The 20,822-nt window shown below is 42.9% G+C and overlaps 1 protein-coding gene across 15 annotated transcripts in view; it reads left to right on the top strand.

Annotated features, from left to right (window-relative positions):
• The first annotated feature begins 48 nt into the window (after window positions 1-48).
• The window catches only part of NCOR1 (nuclear receptor corepressor 1), a 144,789-nt gene continuing 124,015 nt past the window's right edge, over window positions 49-20,822 (top strand). For 6 of the 15 annotated variants that reach the window (XM_032616180.1, XM_032616178.1, XM_032616174.1 and 3 more), the window contains exon 1: window positions 835-1,023. The gene's annotated coding sequence lies outside the window, so the exon portion shown is untranslated. Of the gene's footprint in view, window positions 400-834; window positions 1,024-20,822 lie in introns of those variants that run through there. The other 9 variants (XM_032616181.1, XM_032616183.1, XM_032616184.1 and 6 more) reach the window with 5 other exon arrangements.

Raw genomic sequence — 20,822 nt, 5'->3', positions numbered from 1 at the left:
AACCGCGTTCCGAGTGGAAATCCGTCCGGTTGCCCTGCTCCAACGGCCGGAGGGTTTAAGCGTCGGGCGGTGTGCTCTGACACGGACGCCTCCCAGCCCCTCTTCACGGGCTGCCGCTACTTTACGCGGCCTTTACGAGCTCTCGTGCACGCTCCGTTTCAGGGCTGAGCCAACCCCCTTGCCGTCCACACAGTACTTAAGGGGAAGCGTCTGAAAAGAACCTCCAGCATCTTCCGTGCGAGTTCCTCCTGTCTTTACGTCACCATTTTATCACTCATTTCTTAAAACCCGGACTTTCTCGTAATTATCCGGGTGAACACCGACTTTGTTTCTCCTAATTCCGGGATGTGGAGTGGCGCCTTCTCTAAAGGAAAAGTATGCGGTGGCGAGGCCCGTCCGGTCAGTTCCCTGGGAGCGTGAGGCCGAGAGCGCACTTGGCGGGCGCGGGGGCCCGGGCTCCTCGGAGGGGCCGGAGGGAGGGCCGGCATCACGGGCGGGTCGGCCTCGCGCGGCCTTTCTGGCAGGCCCGCTGCGAACGCAGCCTGAGCCTGGGAAGCAGCTGCGCGGGTGGCCGCGCGCCCCCCGGGCCCCCGCTTCCCTCCCGCCCTCAGCCCCGGCTCTCAGGCCCGGGGCGCGGCCTCGCGTCCTTCCCTTTCTCACGCCCGCGGGGAGTCCCGGGCGCGACGGCAGCACCCTGGGTCCGCCGCCGGGCCAAGGGGGTACGCCAGGGGGCCGGGAAGCTCGGCCAGCGGCGGGAGTCGGCCTCCCAGCCTCCGGAAGGAGGAGGAGCCGGAGCAGCCTCAGCCGCGGTCGCCGGGCCGGGGGGTGGGGGGGGCGGAGGAGAGGGGTTGAATCAAAATGGCGGCCGAGGTGGCGAAGCAGCAGCGGCGGCGGCGGCGGCGGCGACTGGAGTGAGCGCCCGGCTCGCCGCGCCGACCAGGGCCCGGGCAGGGCCGCACGCGAGGCCGCGTCCTGCCCCTCAGGCCCGGGGCCGCGTCGGCCGCCGCGCTTCGTCCGCTCCCGGTGAGTAGGCCCGGCGCCCGCAGTCCGGCCTCCGGGCCCCCGCTAGCCCGGGGCCGCCGAGGGCTCCGGGGCACCAGCCGCGGGGGAGGCTTTCCGGCCGGCGAGGGGCGTCGCGGGCCCGGCGGCTCGGGACCCGCCCAGCCGCCGGCCTCTTGCCCTCGGCGGCCGGGGCGAGCCGGGCGCGGCGGGGAGCGGGGGAGGCTTATGGAGTTTGGAGGAAGAATGGGTTGCGGCCGGGCCGGGGCACCCAGGGTGTCCTGCGGGGAGCGGGCTGCGGGGCCCGAGGCGGGCGCGGGCCGGGGCCGCGGGTGGGGCCGGCGCAGGTGGCGGCCTGCTCTCCCTCCGGGGCGGAGTTGGTGGCTGTCCGGGAGTGTGCAAGGGGTCAGGGCGGGTGACAGCGGTGGACAAGTGCCTGAAGAGCAAACTAGTTCACCTTTGCGAGCAAACCACTTGGGGTGTAATGGCGAAGGGAGGGCGGGGGAGACGGTGGAGATCGGAACCCGGTATCTTCTGCCTTTTATCGTTGCTGTTTAATGTGAATTCTCTTTTGGGGGGAGGAGGGATTCGAGAAACTGTAATTGAGAAGTCAGTCTTAGTGGCGAGGAGACTGAATTCTTCGAATTAGCCGGATTAGGTATAGTCGTGTATTAAAGGTGTGGGTGGGAATAGGTGATATTTGTGAAAAGTGTTTGCTCACAGAGAGTCAGTTTTCTTTTACCGATGTTGCATGCTACAGTGCCGCTTCTCCAGAGTTAACCTTGGAGAGCAGAGGTGTGGGTGATTCTAATCTGTGGGATTAGTGTTTTCACCTGCATCAGATTTGCTTCCCTAAGTATATCCTAATTGTACTGAAATTTACATTCCTTGCGTGCATCTTGGTGAGGCGGTGACTCGAGGCGGAACGTTGCGTAAAGAGCAACAGGCCTGGGATTTTAAAATGCCTACAAATATTCATTCATTCGTGCAACATGTCGTGATCAATAACTGCTGCTGATAGGTCACATGTGACTCTCTTGGATAACTGAAGAGTTGATGGCATTATTTGATTTTTAATACTTTTTGAAAATGTTTTGATGTATCCTTTGGTAAAGATATTTATTGGCAGAACTAACTTGCCCGATCTCAGGAGCAGACCAATTTTAGAATATTATTTAGACATGGGTGAAGATTACAGAAGGAATAAGCAAATTGTTGCAGAAAGAAACATTGTCTTTATTTTCTCATTCTGTTAAAATCCAGTGGAGGTTTATTTATTTATTTTAATATTTATAGTACACAGTTGCTTTGCCTTGCTTTAAGCACACCTGTTAATGGAAATCAAGGTTAACACACACACATGTATATAAATAATATGCACATACATACATAAGGATGTGATTGCTTGCAGTACCAAAATACTCTTTCCTTTTACAAAAGGCTTGCCATATGTTGGACTCCTACCCCAGAAAATTGCTTTACAGAGATCGTAAAGGTTATATTTCTGTGCCAGGGTAACAGCTCCCTCTTCTCTCCTGAAATGCTTTAACTGCACATCTCCTCTCATGGCATTTACACTTTCTACCTTGTATTTAGGTACGTACCTGTTTTATCTCCTATTGAGGAGCAGGGTGGGCCCTTCTCTGACTTTATCTTGAAGGCACTGCCTAGGATATTGACACTGCAAATGTTTATTGAACGAATAAACATTGTATTCTAATTAGGGAAATGTGTTCACATTACAGCTTACCAAATATATCTGCTAACCTGCTGTGACATATTTATATAGGTGTGATTTTCTTCATGATCTATGAGGAATAAATTAAAAAAAAAATAAATTTATTTATTTATTTATTTTTGGCTGCATTGATTGGGTCTTTGTTGCTGTGCGCCGGGCTTTCTCTAGTTGCGGCGAGCCAGGGCTACTATTTTTTTTTTTTTTTTTTTCCGTTGCGGTACGCGCAGGCTCAGCGGCCATGGCTCACGGGCCCAGCCGCTCCGCGCCATGTGGGATCTTCCTTGACCGGGGTACGAACCCGTGTCCCCTGCATCGGCAGGCGGACTCTCAACCACTGTGCCACCAGGGAAGACCGCAGGGGCTACTCTTCGTTGCGGTGCGTGGGCTTCTCATGGCGGTGGCTTCTCTTGTTGTGGAGCACGGGCTCTAGGCGCACGGGCTTCAGTAGTTGTGGCTCACAGGCTCAGTAGCTGTGGCTTGCGGGCTCTAGAGCGCAGGCTCAGTAGTTGTGGCGCACGGGCTTAGTTGCTCTGCGGCATGTGGGATCTTCCTGGATCAGGGGCTCGAACCCGTGTCGCCTGCATTGGCAGGCAGATTCTTAACCACCGTGCCACCAGGGAAGCCCAGGAATAAATATTTTTAACTGGGTGTCTTGTTGGATTTAATCACGTAGTAAAACTTAAGAATTTGCCCTGCCCACATAATTTTTTAAAACACGGAATGCTCAAAATTAACTTTCTTTGAATTTGAGTAAAATTTGTCCCAAGGCCAAGCATATTTGTATTAATCAAGTTATTTTTAAGCTTTTTTTTTTTTGGTAAATTTTGTGAAGTGGGAGATTGTCTTGCCATTGTTATCTGCAGGAGAAAAGCAGAGGCCTTTCAATATGCCAGGGATTGATGTAGGTAAATGTCAGGCTATTTGTTTCTCAGGTTTTTGTGTTTGTTTTGTTGTTCAGTTTTTTTTTTTTTTTAAATAAATTTATTTATTTTTGACTGTGTGTTGGGTCTTCATTGCTGTGCGCGGGGCTTTCTCTGGTTGAGGTGAGTGTGGGCCACTCTTCGTTGCAGTGCACGGGCTTCTCATTGCAGTGGCTCCTCTTGTTGTGGAGCATGGGCTCTGGGCACGCGGGCTTCAGTAGCTGTGGCACGTGGGCTCAGTAGTTGTGGCGCACGGGCTTAGTTTGCTCCGTGGCATGTGGGATCTTCCTGGACCAGGGCTCGAACCCGTGTCCCCTGCATTGGCAGGCAGATTCTTAGCCACTGCACCACCAGGGAAGCCCCCTGTTGTTCAGTTTTAACTGTATTTTGTGACCTGTCTTTTTTTTTTTTTTTTGTGACCTGTCTTAATTGCAATTTCAAATTCTTAACTGATGCCTGAGAATGGTAGAGATCTCAAATACTTAGTTACTTCCTTGTGTTCATTTACTTCAGAGACTGGATTTTACTGGAATATGGTACAAAGGTTGTCAGAGTTTATTATGTCTGGACTTATCTGTTGGTGTGTAGTTCATTCACTTGTTCAACCAGTGTGGCATGCCTTATGTTTACAGCATGTTACTGAATTCTATAAAAGTATAAAGTTGACCAGATCAGTTACATGCACAAAGAACTCAGTCTGTAGATTGATACTTTGTCCTTTTCAGGTTTAATGTTGCAAAACTACATTTAGATAGAATATTATTATTATGTTTCCTCCTAGGAGCCATGCATCCCCACAGCCTCATACTCCTTGACAGTCAGGTCTAGAGCTGCCCATTCCAGCCTCCTCTGACTTTAAGCCCAGCTGCTTCTCCTGATCAGTCCAGCTCGAGGTGACTTGGCGTCTCCTGTCATGCTGCCCTGTCCCTTTAATTGTCTTATTGATTTAGTATTTTTATTTTATGGCTGTTTAATTTCCCCGGTATTTATGGCCTGTTTTCCCCCAACTACATTGTGAGGATCTCTGAAGAGCAAAGGTCTCACATTTCTTTGAGTTTCTCAGTGCACCTGGTTTGAAGCCATGCCAGTATTGCTGCTCAAAAAATTTGAGAATTCTATCTTAATAAATAGCAATTTAATAAAGAGTATCAAATCTTGTGTTAGATACCTCTAAAAAAAAAAAAAAAACATTGGTTTTCTATCAGGACTCCTTAGGAGTATTGAAAAAGCTAGTGAAAGCTTCTGTCATGTAGCAATAACTGTATGTAGAGCCTCTGTTTTTTATTTTGGTATTATGGTGGTGGTGGTTTTCCATGAACATTTTTACTTCTCTACCCCAGAAGCTTGTAAGCGTGTGTGGTAAAAATATTACTTGGATTGTTTTCAGATACATATTGTTTTTGGGGGGGGCGCTCCTCTTTGCATGTGAAAATGAGACCATACAAAGACATAAGAATGTTCCTGGGGAGCTCTTCAGTTTGATTCTTCCATGTGTGCTGCTGTTACTTTTATTTAATAATCTCAAAGACAAATCTAAATTGGTTAAAATAAAATGCTCATAATTTATAGAGTTACAGAATGTAGAGTCATGTAGATTATCTAGTCTTACTTGTTTTACTGGTGAATAAACTGAGGGTCACTGAATTGAAGGGGTCTGGCCTAAATTGTTACTGTTGGCCAGTAGCAGAATCCAGTCTTCTGCCTTCCAGGGTAGCTTCTTCTGGGACACCATATCATCCATGGGATGAGTCAATGTGATGATTGACTACTACTTAAAACAAAAATTGGGGTTGGTGGGAAATGAGTGCTCAGTCACTCAGCTTAGATATTGAATTTAGCTACTCCCCCTAAACTTTACATTTCTGCAGTGAAAATGTAGCTTGAAAAAACTTGGTATTGATCTACATTAGTAACTGATCACCAGGAATTATGTTTCATTTTTAATCTGCTATGATGATTAAAAAATGAAATGACAGTACCTTCTGTCTTCTTAAACAGAAATGTCTTTAAGGTTATCTGGACCTACTGATGTTCATGGAATTCCAGTGTTACAGTGATGGAAATTTTATTATGCCAATGGTTAGTACCTCTGAGATACAAATAGATAGATTAAATTATTTTATATATTAGTTATTGCTTGCTTCACTTACTCTCAAACTTCTGAACTTTTTTTTTAAGTGTGAGAAACTTCAATTGTTATATGAAGCTAGATAAATAGCGTAAACATTTTTTTTAATGCCGTGTTGAAAAGCTCATATAGAATGTTAGTTTTCGATAGGTACTCATGCCATAAAAATTTATTTTAAGGAAAAGGCGTAGTATTCTTTTTAAACTAATGTCCTCACATGAATACTGAAGCATGGCATGGTGTGGTTTTTTAATCAATTTTATTTATTTTTTTATTTATATTTGGCTGCGTTGGGTCTTCGTTGCTGCGCATGAGCTTTCTCTAGTTGCCGCGTGCGGGGGGCTACTCTTAATTGCGGTGCGCGGGCTTCTCATTGCGGTGGCTTCTCTTGTTGCGGAGCACGGACTCTAGGCTTGTGGGCTCAGTAGTTGTGGCTCGCGGGCTCTAGGGCGCATGCTCAGTAGTTGTGGCGCACGGGCTTAGCTGCTCTGTGGCACGTGGGATCTTCCTGGACCAGGGCTCGAAATCATGTCCCCTACATTGGCAGGCCTGATTCTTTACCCACTGTGCCACCAGGGAAGAAGTCCCATAGCATGTTTTTTTATTCCACTTGGGCTGTTAAATAGTATGCCTCTTTTGTGTTGCATTAAGAAGGTTGTTTTTTTCACCATTCTGTGCTCTTTTCTGGAATGCTATTCCCTACCTTACTTTTCCAAACTCTACCGCACCTACATACTGCCTATTTTTTGAGGGGTTTTGAGCACATATCACTTCATCCAGGAAGTCAGTCTCCCTCCTCCTTCCTCTTCTCTGAAGAAAAGTGTTTTATGGTCTGGAAATTCTTAATGCCTCACTTACGCCTCTGCTATAAACGTCATAGTTATTTATGTGCATGCCCGTTTAGTCCCCACTAGACCATAAGCCCATTGTGGGCATGTCTGTGTCTCAGTTATTTTTTGATCCTTCCCCTCACCCACCTCCCAGAAATAACACTCTGTCCCCAGGAATGGTGTAGTAGAAATTGTTGAATGCATAATAAGCAGCCAGCTGCTTGGTGCAGCTGTGGAAGCCGACGGATACACATTTGGGAACTTGATGGTGAGTAGTTTTTTAAATAAAAAAACAGGTAGAAATTCACCAGTGTCAGTGAGATAAAATGTCTGTTATCAGTGAATTATTATTTTGTTTGTTTGTTTGTTTTTGATTTGTTTTGTTTTTGGCCGTACAAGGGCGTCTCACTGTTGTGGCCTCTCCTGTTGCAGAGCACAGGCTCTAGACGCGCAGGCTCAGCGGCCATGGCTCATGGGCCCAGCCGCTCTGGCGGCATGTGGGATCTTCCCGTGACCGGGGCACGAACCCGTGTCCCCTGCATCGGCAGGCGGACTCTCAACCACTGTGCCACCAGGGAAGCCCTGTTATCAGTGAATTATTAAAGCGTTTCTTTAAAAAAGTATTTCTCTCAGTTTACTGGGATTTTTGGGAGAAAGAGAAAGTAAGCACAGAATCAGTTCATCAGATTATTTGTATTTCAGTAATATTAGAACAAAAATGTGTTAATTTATATATGCAGGGAACTTTGGAGTTCAGTGCTAGGGAAAAAATGTGAATTAGGAATAGTTGGTTTATAGGATTATTATAAAATCCCTTTGGAGGGATCCCTTTGAAAGAATAGTACTTGATTAGTTTTATATCAAAAATTAAATTTTTGAGTAGCTTAGTCCAGAACAAAGGAAGAGGAAAGTTAAGATTACCAAATGATTTTGATCCCTGCCCCCCGCCGGCAGTTTCTACTTGAGGAATAAAGTTTGGAGTGTTTTTCTGTTTTTTTCCTTCGTTATACATAAACTGAAATTAAACCAGAATAAATTGAGGTTACATTTTTTTAGGAAAATTTGACTAAGTTGTTAGGAGGGCCATAACCTTTATGGTTACAGATTGCCTCCCCCCCCCATACTTTATTTAACTGATAGGCTCTTTTCTTGACATTTTTGTTGTCATACACAGTTTAGCATCAGAGTAATCTGTTTTCGGCAGTTCATTTCCCTTGGCAATAGCACAGGGATTTGTATAATTTTGAAATGTTTTAAGTAGTAATCATCATGCCTTTGAACCCCTGTTCAAAGACGTTTAACTTTGTATTACTTTTTGATTAAGTTCTTTTAATTCAGTTTTGAATAACGATAACTTTTAAGTATTTGGAATGAAATCAAAACTTGTGCTTTCTAGGAGTTAGAGCCTAAAATATACACAGTGTAAATATACCAGAAGTAGGGAATGTGTAGTCCATTAACTGAGTGTGTGTGTGTGTTTGTGTGTGAGTGTGAGAGAATGGGAGGAGCGAAGGGGGGAGGGCATCAACTGAGCAGGAGGGGAGGGTGGAGGAAGTTACTCCCTATTTACACAAAACCATTTTAATGAGTGAAGGGGGATATGTTAGTTTGAAATCTTTACTTGTCTTTTATTTATTATAAGTAATACATTATTTTACAGAAGTACAATATGGAAGTATATAAAGAAATTGAAGCACCACTTCCTAGATGTAACTTGCTAAGTGTTGTGTATTCGTTAGGTTTTTTTTTTTTTTTCTCTGTGTGTATGTAATTTTCTGTATTGTGGGACCATGATATGCTGTTCTTGTGTATACTGCTGTTCCATGTTGGTATTTTTAGAGCTACTTCTATCATTAACAGTTACATAGTATTCCACTTATAAAAAGAAAACACTATAATTTGTTTAATTAGTTTCCGGCCAGTACTGTTTTGTCAGAAAAACAAAGCTGTAGTGAATTATTTGCGTGTGTGTGTGTATGTGTATTTATTTTGTACATTTATGCAAGCAGCTTTGTAGCATAGATTTCTGAAGTAGTGTTGCAGATATATGAATAGTGTAGATCTGGATGGATATTGTCACAGTGTATGGGTATGCCCCAGACCCTGGCCAGTACTGGATATTGCACATTAAAGCATTTTGCCAATTTAAGAAGTGGAAAAAGGGACTTCCCTGGTGGCACAGTGGTTAAGAATATGCCTGCCAGTGCAGGGGACACGGGTTTGATCCCTGGACCAGGAAGATCCCACATGCCGGGGAGCAGCTAAGCCCGTGCGCCACAACTACTGAGCCTGTGCTTTGGAGCCCGTGAGCCCCAACTACTGAAGCTCGAGCGCCTAGAGCCCATGCTCCGCAACAAGAGAAGTCACCGCAATGAGAAGACCGCGTACTGCAACGAAGAGTAGCCCCCGATCGCCGCAACTAGAGAAAGCCCACGCACAGCAACGAAGACCCAATACGGACAAAAAATTAATTAATTAAAAAAAAAAGTGGAAAAAAAAAAAGTGATTCTGATTGGCCTTTATCAATCACTACTGACGCTGAACATTTTTTAATGAAGGGAGTTGTATTTCTTTTAGAATTATCTACTTTTGTTCTTTGGTTATTTTTTGATGGATTGATGTTTTTCAGATTGATTTGAAGAGCTGTTTACATATTAGGGTATTCAATTTTTACGTATGCGCACATCCCCCTACCCCCCCAGCTGTTCTTTTGTAGTATTATGTAGTCAGATATATCCAACGGGGACTGTGCTGGCTATGTGACCTTGGGCAGATTACTTAACCTCTCTAAGCCTTAATTTCCTTATTTGTAGAATGGAAATAGAGAATGTAATAACATTTAGCATAGTGGCTGGCACACGGTAAGTTAAAAATTCTAAATGTTAGCTGTTTTCATTATTGGTCTATATATGGCTTCTGAGTTTCATGCTCTGCTTAGACCTTCCTTAGTCTAAATTTAAAATATTCATCCATCTATTAAACTGAAAAAGCAAAGTGAGGAATATTAAGTATAGTATGCTACTGCTTGTTTTAAAGAGGAAAAATAATGTGTACATATTCGCTTTATATCAGAATATTTCTGAAACAAAACCTAGGAAACGTGGTATTCCTTGTTGCTTGCTGTAGGGATGGAGAACTAAGAAGGCACATGAGTGAGAGACTTGATTGTATACCTTGACTGTATTTTTTTTTTTTTTTTTTGTTGGGCTGCGTTGGGTCTTTGTTGCTGTGTGCAGGCTTTCTCTAGCTTCTGAGTTTGGGGGCTACTCTTCGTTGTTGGTGTGCTGGCTTTTCATTGTGGTGGCTTCTCTTGTTGCGGAGCATGGGCTCTAGGCGCATGGGCTTCAGTAGTTGTGGCACACGGGTTCAGTAGTTGTGGCTCACAGGCTCAAGAGTGCAGGCTCAGTAGTCGTGGTGCATGGGCTTAGTTGCTCTGCCGCATGTGGGATCTTCCTGGACCAGGGCTCGAAGCCGTGTCCTCTGCATTGGCAGACGGATTCTTAACTACTGTGCCCCCAGGGAAGTCCCTTGATTGTATTTTTTAAAACAAAGAAGTCTTTAGATTTTAATTTTTTATTTTATTATTATTATGTTTTTGCTTTGCCTTCCTTTCTTTTCCTTTTTTTAAACTTCTAATTTTTGGGGTCCATCTGGAATTCATTTCTAGTATACGACATGAGGTAGACATATATTTTGGGGGGATAGAGGTGTGTATGTTTTTTCCCCTGAAATAACCAGTTGTGTCAGCACCATTTGGTGAATAATCCAGCCTTTGCCCCAGTTACCAGATTTGCACCTTTTATCAGTTTACTAAATATGTTTGGAACTGTTTCTAATCTGTTATGTTTTCTTGATATATGTTATCATATTCCTTAAATTACTGTTGTTGTATAATTTTAATACTAGTAGGGTTAGTCATCTGTTATTACTCTTTTTTTTTTTTTTTTTCAGACTTTGGCAGTTCTGGTCTATGTATTCTTCTGGATGAACTTCACAATCATTCTGTGAGGTTCAAAAAGAAATCTTGCTGAGATTTTTATGGGGAATACTGAATAGTGATTGGCAATATTGAATTCATAGGTTAATTTTAGGAAAAATTGACACCTTGTGTACATCCTATCCTTTTTTTCAAACAGACTTTTATGTTCTTCAGTAGATTTTCAAACTTTCCTTCAAATAAGTTCTGCACATTTCTTGTTTCTTTTGTCTAACAAATGTAGTAGGGAATCAAACAGGAGTTTATATTCTAGTGGGGGAAGCCAGTTTAAGTAAAACAAACGAGTGCATTTCAGATTATGATTAATCTATAGAAGAACAAAAAGGGTAACTGGAGGGTGGCTGGGAAAGGCCCTTATGAGAAGATGGCATTTGAACTGAGACCTAATTTTGAGGAGTCCTTGGCCCCAAGGGTGAAGCCAGGAAGAGCATTCCAGGCAGAGAGTAAAGAAGGACAAAGGCCTGAGTCAAGGAAGGACCTGGCCCCTGGGTGAGGGGAGCTGGAAGGAAGCTCCTTGTGGCCTCCTGAGCAGTTGTGGGGGCGGGTGGGAGCCCCTGGGCCACAGTGAGGAGTTCAGATTCTGTTTGAAGGGTGTGGCAGCTCTGGAGGAGTCTTGAGCAGAAGAGTGATGTGTTCTGATTTATGGTTTAAAAAACATTTGGCTTTTTGAGTGGAGGAAAGTATTGAAGTGGGAAGTCCAATTAGGAGTTTCTTGCAGCAAGAGATGAGGATGGGGTTAGTCAAGATGGAGAAGCATGGGAGGCTTGGGGGCGGGCATGGAAGGAAGGCTAGGACTTGCTGTTGGAATGGTGTGTTGAGAGCTAAGAACCCTTAGGTGCTGGGGAGGCCGTGTGTGCAAAGAAGAGATGGTCCCTGCCCTCAGAGGTCTTTGATGGTTTTGTTTATTATTATTATTATTGTATAGAATTCAGTACCTTTTAAGTCAGTTGCTTTTTTTCTACTTTATTTTGGTATATACCCTAGAAGTAGAGAATGTTCATTAGCCTTGTTTTATTTGCTTCCTAATCTTTAGCAGTCTCTCTTAGCAGGTCAAAGGGGAGGCAGCAAAACATGATCTTTAAGATAGCTCTGAGCTAAAAAAATACCTTGTAGAAGTTACTTAGCCTCTCCAGTGCCTTACTTAGGGGTGATAGTGTTTTAGGTGAGCTCATGCACACCATTGCTCTTAGTACACTGCTGGGGATGTAGCAAAGGCTCAATAAATGGTGACTTTTGTTATTCTCCTTAGGTATTGTCATGTCTATTAATCCCAAGCATCCAAAGTTAAAATTTTTCTGATCTCAATACCCTGTTCTTTGTGTTGGTGGAGGAGAGGGTTGGTAAATAGTTGTCCTTTTTTTTTTTTTTTTTTTAAGTGTTTGTTGAATTTGTTTCAGTATTGCCTCTGTTTCATGCTTTGGTTTTTTGGCTGCGAGGCATGTGGGATCCCAGCTCCCCGACCAGGGATCAGACCCGCACCCCCCCCGCACTGGAAGGCAAAGTCCCAACCACTGGACCGCCAGGGGGGTCCCAATAGCTGTCCATTTTCACTTTGAAATATATTCATTCTTATAGCTGGAGTGAATATTGCTCAGTTTAGAGAACTAGGTCAGTACAGTGCCGCTGTGCCATAGGGTTCTCAGTCATCTGCCTGCTGCCGTCTGCCTGCTGCTGCTGTCTTTGGAAACTTCTCCTTTCTCACCTTAGGTAGGGATAGCGTAGTGTTGTTTTCACTCAAGAATTGTTTATTGAATGTCTGTATTCTTAGATTAATGAAATGATTATGCCCATATTAATGTATTCCTTTCCCTGTCATACTTTTTCGGGGGTAGGGTAGTCTAAAATGTTTTTTTCTTTAGCTCCCCTTTATCTGTCTTCTAAGTGAGATGTCAGTATGTCAAAAGAGGCCACAAATAAAACACCTTGTTAATGACATTCCCCCAGAGTAACTCCTCCCCGCCCCGCAAAGGGAAGAATGCTTTAGATTATTTTACAGGAGAAATTCTGTTCCAGTTTAGCACCACTCTGATCTCATACAAATTACAGAATTCACTTGGATGGTTCTAGCCTCTGTATCCTCTCCTGGAGGCTGGACCCCGAGATAGGCTCAGATGGGCTTTCTCCAAACCCTCGCCAACCCAGAGACTCTTAGGTGGTTGGGATATCCCAGGGGTGGTCCTTAGCCTCTCCCTGTCTCCTGGGATTTTGGTGTTGGACTAGAGCTGAACTGCTTTGTGAGAATTAATGAGACCCAATTTGCCTCAGTTTAGTATCCAGTGTTTGGCCATTCCCGTATGCCATACTTTTGTATCGAAAAGTATTATTTGATCATTTAAAAGAAAATTGAATTGTGTCCTTTTCCTGCTTTGGTGAAATGTGGATTTCACCTCTCTTGTGACCCTTGGTGGAGTCATTCTTGGTCATCTAAAGAGGCGTCTGTAGTCCTTCCACAGCAAAGTATATTTTTAGCTCTTTTTCCAAGACAGCTTAGGCCACCTTGAAAACCTATCCAAGTACATTTTGATTATGCAGAGATTGTAGGCCAAAAGCCAGGAGTTCCTGGGGAGAAAGGATTTGTTTTTTTTGTTTTATTGGTGTTTTTTTTTAGGATTGCATTTGAAATACTGTTTTGCAAGATAAGTTTCCTGTTGAGTAAATTTGTGTGTGAGTATGTGTGTCTTTGTTAATATGGGAAGATTCAAAGAGAAATTTAAATAGACTGACTTCATTTTACTGTATTTTATTACCTGTTTGCAAAACGTTGGAGGCTAGTTCTGAGTTTATCTCCAAATTCAGATAAATGTGTGCTCGTTACTTACAACAATGACATCTGGTTTTAGTATATTATTTTCATCCTAGAATACAATTATATATGTTTATGATATGAGGTTGTTGCACATAAAACCTTGACCAGGTTTCTTAAACATTTCACAGAATTTTTATAGTCCATGAGTCAAGCATGTAACTGTGAGTTAATGAGTTTTGGGGCTATGAACTGAACTTAAAATTGGAAACTGCCATTTAAGGTTTTCCCTTCCCCTTCAGCCTCCACTTTAAACCGATTCTTTTACTTCATTTGTTTTCAAACTGTCCGGTGTTCTGTGGAGGTGTCTTGGTGAGCCAGGACTGGAGTGAGGGTTCGAGGCAGGACGGGAATGGGGAGGGGGGCTGAAAAGACAGATTTAGGTTCCGCGTTCTCCCTGAATCAGAGTATTTCTTCTTTGTGTATTTTATACATTTGGCTTCCATGTAAGATGTTTGAGGAAAGAAAGAGAGCTGGTTAAACAAAGGTCTGAACTGTTGTGTTGTGTCTCGTGGGTAAGTTTTTTTTTTTTTTTTTTTTTTTGCGGTACGCGGGCCTCTCACTGCTGTGGCCTCTCCCGTTGCGGAGCACTGCTCCGGACGCGCAGGCTCAGCGGCCATGGCTCACGGGCCCAGCCGCTCCGCGCAATGTGGGATCTCCCGGACCGGGGCACGAACCCGCGTCCTCTGCATCGGCAGGCGGACTCTCAACCACTGTGCCACCAGGGAAGCCCTAATCTCTAGTTTTGCTGATGTTTTGTTACCACCTGTGGTGGGCTGATAGTAACTAACTTTAATTTATTTTTAAGATAATTCAAATTAAACTTCACTAAAATCACATGAGAAAACTGGGACATCATGAAGGATTGGTTATGATAAAAGGGAAACATGGACAAATCATTTGACTTATATTTGAGTGACATTGAATGAACGTGTTGAAATCAGGACTATCATTGCTGAAAATGAAAATAAAACAACCCGAAAACAACACTGTACTCTATAGATCTCTCATCACGTAGGCCACTGATGGAAAAAAATTTGGATGACTTTGAGCTAAGATCTTTCCTTTTGCCTCTACCTTCCATTTATAGCTTTATTTACTTAGGATGTCTGAATTGGGAGGAGAGCTCAGAGACAGATCACCTAAGCATTTCTTAGGGGTGCAGATCAGAATTACTTGGACAATGTATAAAATACTTGTGAACATTCATACAGTGAAATAATTACAGCAGTAGAAAGAATGAAGAAGCTCTTTATGGACTCATGAAAACGATGGTCAAGATCTATTAAGATGTTAAGTAATAAAAGCAAGATACAGAACAGAATATTATCTACTCTGCTCCCATTATGTAGGGAGCAAAGTGTGTGTGTGTGTGTGTGTGTGTGTGTGTGTGTGTAGGCTGTTCTAAAGGATACTCCAGAAACTAGTAACTTTGGTTGCCTTTTGGGAGAACTGAGTAGAAGCTGGGGGACAGGGTGAGAAGGAGATTTTTCCCTCTGTGTTCTGTGGTACTTTGAGAAACTCTTAAACCTTACGTATAATATCTATTTCCAGAAACAAAAACAAACAAAGCCCCCCCCCCCCCCCCCCCCCCCCCGCCCACACACACGTTGACTTTTCCCCTTCCACTAGCAGGTGCAGGTGTGTAGGAGGGGAGTGCTGCCCAGGTGGTTTTTTTTGTTTTGTTTTAATTAGTAGGAAGGAATGGTTTATTTTTATTCATTTATTTATTTTTAAATTTTATTTTATTTATTTTTGGCTGTGTTGGGTCTCTGTTGCTTTGTGCAGGCTTTCTCTAGTTGCGGCGAATGGTGGCTTCTCGTTGTGGAGCACGGGTCTAGGCGTGCGGGCTTCAGTAGTTGTGGCATGTGGGCTCAGTAGTTGTTGGCTCGTGGGCTCTAGAGTGCAGGCTCCAGTAGTGGCACACGGGCTCAGTTTGCTCCGCGACATGTGGGATCTTCCCGGACCAGGGCTTGAACCCATGTCCCCTGCCTTGGCAGGCGGATTCTTAACCACTGTGCCACCAGGGAAGCCCCTTGGTGGTTTTTGATGGGTGGTCTCACCGCACATCTCAGCCCCTCAGAGTAGCTCACTACCTGCTGAGAAGCTGCACAGCATCACAGAGAACACTAGCTTCTCCCATTTTTGCCGCTGACAACTTTGTGACATAGAGAAATGATTGAATTTCTCTGTGCTTCAGATTCCTGGTCGAAAGCGCTGTTAGTTGGCCTTGTCGGGGAGCAGGCAGGAAGCAGTCTGGGAGGCGTTGGCCCTCTTCTCACCCTTCCCTGGCTGCTGCTGGGACAGCAGGAACAGTGCAGTGAGTAGTAGTAAGGATGGTAACATTTTAAAAGTTGCTTTCTCTTAAGTTTTTCTTTTAAGGTTAGATTGAATGGCAGTTCTCTAGAAAATTTTATTTTCTAAGCCTAGCTGGGTAGGAATTTGGATCAAGTTGGCGCACTGATTTTGCTCTTCCCAAATCCCTTAAGATGATGAAAAAGAAAAAAAGAAAACTTAAGCCGTGTGTCAATAATATATAGTATTGTTTTCTGTATTTCGAACATATGTATCATTCTACAAGTTGTTTTCACCAAGCTTTACTTTTTTTGAGGTTTATATGTATTGAAACATAGCTGTAGTTTATTCATTGTAACTGCTGTATAGTATTTTATCATATGAATATGGAATTTAAGCTGTCTTCAAATTTGCCTATTGCACTGATGCAATAAATATCCTTTTGTATGTACATGTGAGTTTCTCTAGGGTATATCCTGAAATTGCTGGGTTGTAATAAGAATGATTCACATTTCAGATCGGTGTGGAAAGGCAGACATGTTTAGTAAGAGTTTTGTTTGGATAATTATCAAGTAGTAAAGAAAATACATCTAGACCCCTACCTTACCATTCTTTAGAAAAAAAATTTAGATGATTAAGGAGCTAAATGTATTAAAAAACTTTAAGAAGTGTAAGAGGGGAAAGTAGAAGAAGTATTTGAAAATTTTTGGGGTAGAGAAGGGTCTTCAGAAAGACAAAACAAGTATGAATGCTGAAAGAAAATATTTGTAACGTAAGGTCACACACCAGCAGAACCCCATGCAGTCCTCCCCCACGCCAGTCTCAGGCCTGGCCTCAGTCACCCTCTCCCTCACTCCCCCTCAGCATCCTTGCTTTGCCTTAGGGCTTCTCTAGTTTCTCTCCATGGAATGCTCTTGTCTTTTCAAGGCTTTGGCTCAAAAGTCATCTTAGAATATAATTTATTACCCAAACTGGGACCGTTCTGAGAAGGAAATGGAGCATAGTTAATAACTGCACTGGGACAGTAGTTGTAAATTGGGTCTGTTTCAGGAAATTGGGGCATACGGTCATCCTAGCTGAGATTGGCTTTCTACCTGCCAGACATGTCTCCCTTTCCCTTCTCCCATCCTGTTTTATTTATAGCACTTTATCATAGTATTTTGTGGTCACTTATTGTCTACGTCACCTCAAGATAAGATGCCAACATTTAGAGCTGTTTAGAGCTGTTGACACACAGTGTATACTGTTCAGTAGATGTTAACTGAATACGTACATGATATTTCTGCCTTTGGCCTTGAAGTCTTGTGAAGATGTGATAGACACATGAAAAATAGAGAAGTAGTGGTATATACAAATCATACTTATATAAAACAAAATGTTCTCATTTATAAGAACTTTTTTTGTGGCATGTTCTAAGTAAAATTTTTCATTAGCTAAATTTCTTAAAAAACAATTTTCTAAGCTTGTGTATTGGATATTTAGGACAGTTCCTTGAGAAACATCCTCAGGCATTCATTTTTGGATATATCTGTATTGAATAACCAAATGAATTCCTAGAAGTGGAATTGCCGTGGTAGAGGTATATGCATATTTTCAAGGCTGATGCTGTATAAATTGCCATTCTTTTTAGAAAGCAATTTGTACCCATTTACATACACACCAGTAATGTGTGAAACAGTACCCTTTTTCTCTAAACCCTCACCAGACACTAAGCATTATTTTTTAATATTTTGCCAGTTTCTTTGTTTTACTTTTCTGTCATTATTGAAGTTGACTTCATTAATTTTATTTCCTCTGTTAATTCATATTTCTGTCATGTCTTATATTTCTGTTGCGATCATTTTTTCTTATTGGTTTGTAAGATACATATGTATATCACAATTTTGCTGTTGTGCTTTTTCTGGTTTGCGGTTTGCGATTTTAGGGTGTCTTTGTTTTACAGAAAAATGTTTTCTCTGTCAAAGATAACAATCTTGTTTTTTGTGCTTTTGGGGGTTGTGCTTAGGAGGGTGTCCTCTGTCCCTTGTTTGTATATGTTTTCTGTAGGTTTCTTGAAAGTCCTGCACACGTTACTGGTCTTTTGAAGGACCTCAGATTGGAAATCACTTTGGGAATATCAGTGTCCTTAATTTTCTTGCCTTATCCTAAGCGTCAAGGAACAAATTAAAGAGACAAAAAGCTTTCTGGAGAGAGATTTAGGACAGAAACCTAAGAGTGGATGCAGTAACTCTCTAATACTGTATTTCAGCAAAAAGATGTCTTTGCTTATAAGATACTGTTATTTACCTCTAAGATTAAAGGAAAAGTACTACTCATGAAACCATAAAATGCTAGTGATTGTGGGATGGATATTGACTTCAGAGTTTTTAAGGTATGAACATGTGGGTATTAGAATTCGTGAACTATGGAATATGTCAACTTGGACTGCAGCACAGTTGTTTTTATTTATTTTTTAATAAATTTATTTATTCATTTAACTTTTGTCTGCATTGGGTCTTTGCTGCTGCACGCAGGCTTTCTCTAGTTGCAGTGAGTGGGGGCTACTCTTTGTTGCGGAGCGCAGGCTTCTCATTGTGGTGGCTTCTCTTGTTGCAGAGCACAGGCTCTAGGCACGTGGGCTTCAGTAGTTGTGGTGCGTGGGCTTCAGTAGTTGTGGCACACGGGCTTCAGTAGTTGTGGCTCGCAGGCTCTAGAGCGCAGGCTCAGTAGTTGTGGTGCATGGGCTTAGTTGCTCCACGGCACGTGGGATCTTCCCGGACCAGGGCTCGAACCCGTGTCTCCTGCATTGGCAAGCGGATTCTTAACCACTGCGCCACCAGGGAAGCCCCAGCACAGTTGTTTTTAAATCTTGTGGTTGCATTGTATAGTTTTTTTGCTTGTTTGATTTTGGCTAGGTAATTTTTTTAAAAAAGCTTTATTGAGATATAATTTATGTACCTTAAAATTCATCCATTTACATTGTACAATTCAGTGGTTTTTTAATATATTAGAGATATGTTGCAGATACCACTACAGTCAATTTTAGAACATTTTCATCACCTCAAAAAGAAACCCCAATACAATGGAATATTATTCAGCCTTAAAAAGGAAGGGAATTTTGATACATGCTAACACATGGATAAACCTTGAAGATTTCTGCTAAGTGAAATAAACCAGTCACAAAAGGACTGGTGACTCATATGATTCCACTTATATGAGGTCCTTAGAGCAGTCAAGTCCATAGAGACAGAAAGTAGAATGGTGGTTCCAGAGGCTGGGGGAGGGGATGGAGAGTTAATGTTTACTGGGTGTAGAGGTTCTTTTGGGGAAGATGAAAATGCTCTGAAGATGGATGGCGTGATAGTTGCACAACAATGTAAATGTACATAATGCTACAGAAATGTACACTTAAAAATGGCTAAAATGGTGAATTTTATGTTATGTGTATTTTACGACAGTGAACAACAAAAGAAACCGCATACACTTTAGCCATCACCTACTATTCCTCCACCCACCCCACCATCCCTAAGCGCCCACTAATCTACTTTCTGTCGCTATGGATTTGGCTGTTCTGGACTTTCATATGAAAGGAATCATCAGTCACTATGATTGGCTTCTTTTACTTAGCATATGTTTCAGAGTTTGTCTAAGCTGTAGCGTATATCAGTGCTTTGTTCTTTTTTGTGGCAGAATAATATTCCCTTGTATGAATATACCTGATTTTATCTATCTGTTCCTCCGTTGATGGACGTGACATTTGGATTGTTCAAGGTTTGTATAGTTATTTTGGGACTTAACTTGAGATCTCATGATTCTAAGATGCAGAAACCTACTCCACCTGTATTAAGCAAAGAGGACTTACTGTGAGACTGTGTAGGCCGTTTAACAGGTATCCAAGGAGAAAGAAAGAAATATAGCACCTTCTCTGGGGGCTGATTCAAGGAGTGTGAGCCTAGGCGGTTTCCAGTGTGTCTCAGAGGGCCTTTGAGGTCTCTGGGCTCCACTTCTCTGCTCCTGTTCTGGTCTGTGTCTGCACTGGCGTCCTCTGCTCCCCTGTAACTTCTCTGGCACATGCTCTGGCTCACCTTGACTCCTACTCTGGCCACTTCGCAATAGCTAATGTTCTCAATTCAGATTCTTGGAGGGGGATCTGATTGGTACAACCCGGGTCCAGTAGAGTAGTTCACTTGACATAAACATCATGTCAAAGCCACACCTTAACAGGGCCAGAGTTTCTAGGAGTGCAGGGTAGAAGGAGCGCAGAGACCTGGTGTGACCTGCCTCTGCAGGGCACTCATGCTAGTCAGTCTGAAGATGGCCTGATTCTCTAGGCCAGTGGTCATCAAACTTTCTGGCTTCAAGACTCCTTTTATACTCTTAAAAATTATTTGGGACTCCAAAGAGCTTTTGCTTTTGTGGGTTATATGTGTTGATATTTACCATATTAGATACTAAGATGGGGAAATTTAAAAGATATTTATTTAAAAATAATATAAACCCAAATCTTAACGTAAATAACATTTTAATAAGTATTTTCCAAAATATAACAAAAAATTTGATGAGAAGAGTGGTATTGTTTTACATTTTGGCAGACCTCTTCTGTATCTGAAAAGAAGGTAGCTTGTTTCTCATTTCTGCTTCAATCTTGCAATATTTTTTTTTATATATATAAATTTATTTACTTATTTTTGGCTGCTTTGGTTCATCGTTGCTGTGCGCGGCTTTCTCTAGTTGCGGCGAGCAGGGGCCTCTCTTCGGTGCGGTGCATGGCCTTCTCATTGTGGTGGCTTCTATTGTTGAGGAGCATGGGCTTTAGGTGTGCGGGCTCAGTAGTTGTGGCTCGCGGCTCAGTAGTTGTGGCTCTCGGGCTCAAGAGCGCAGGCTCAGTAGTTGTGGCTCATGGGCTTAGTTGCTCCATGGCATGTGGGATCTTTCCGGGCCAGGGTTCGAACTTGTGTCCCCTGCACTGGCAGGCGGATTCTTAGCCACTGTGCCACCAGGGGAAGCCCCAGTACGTTGTTTTGATGGACGTTTATGGAGAAAAGCTAACCTCAGGTAGACATGTATTTAGAAAAGGGAGGGGGTATTTTAATAGCCTTTTAACATAATTGTGGATATTCTTTGATATCACAC

Source organism: Phocoena sinus, chromosome 20, assembly GCF_008692025.1.
Source record: "Phocoena sinus isolate mPhoSin1 chromosome 20, mPhoSin1.pri, whole genome shotgun sequence".
Lineage (NCBI taxonomy): Eukaryota > Metazoa > Chordata > Mammalia > Artiodactyla > Phocoenidae > Phocoena > Phocoena sinus.
This window is presented reverse-complemented; position numbering and strand designations above follow the sequence as displayed.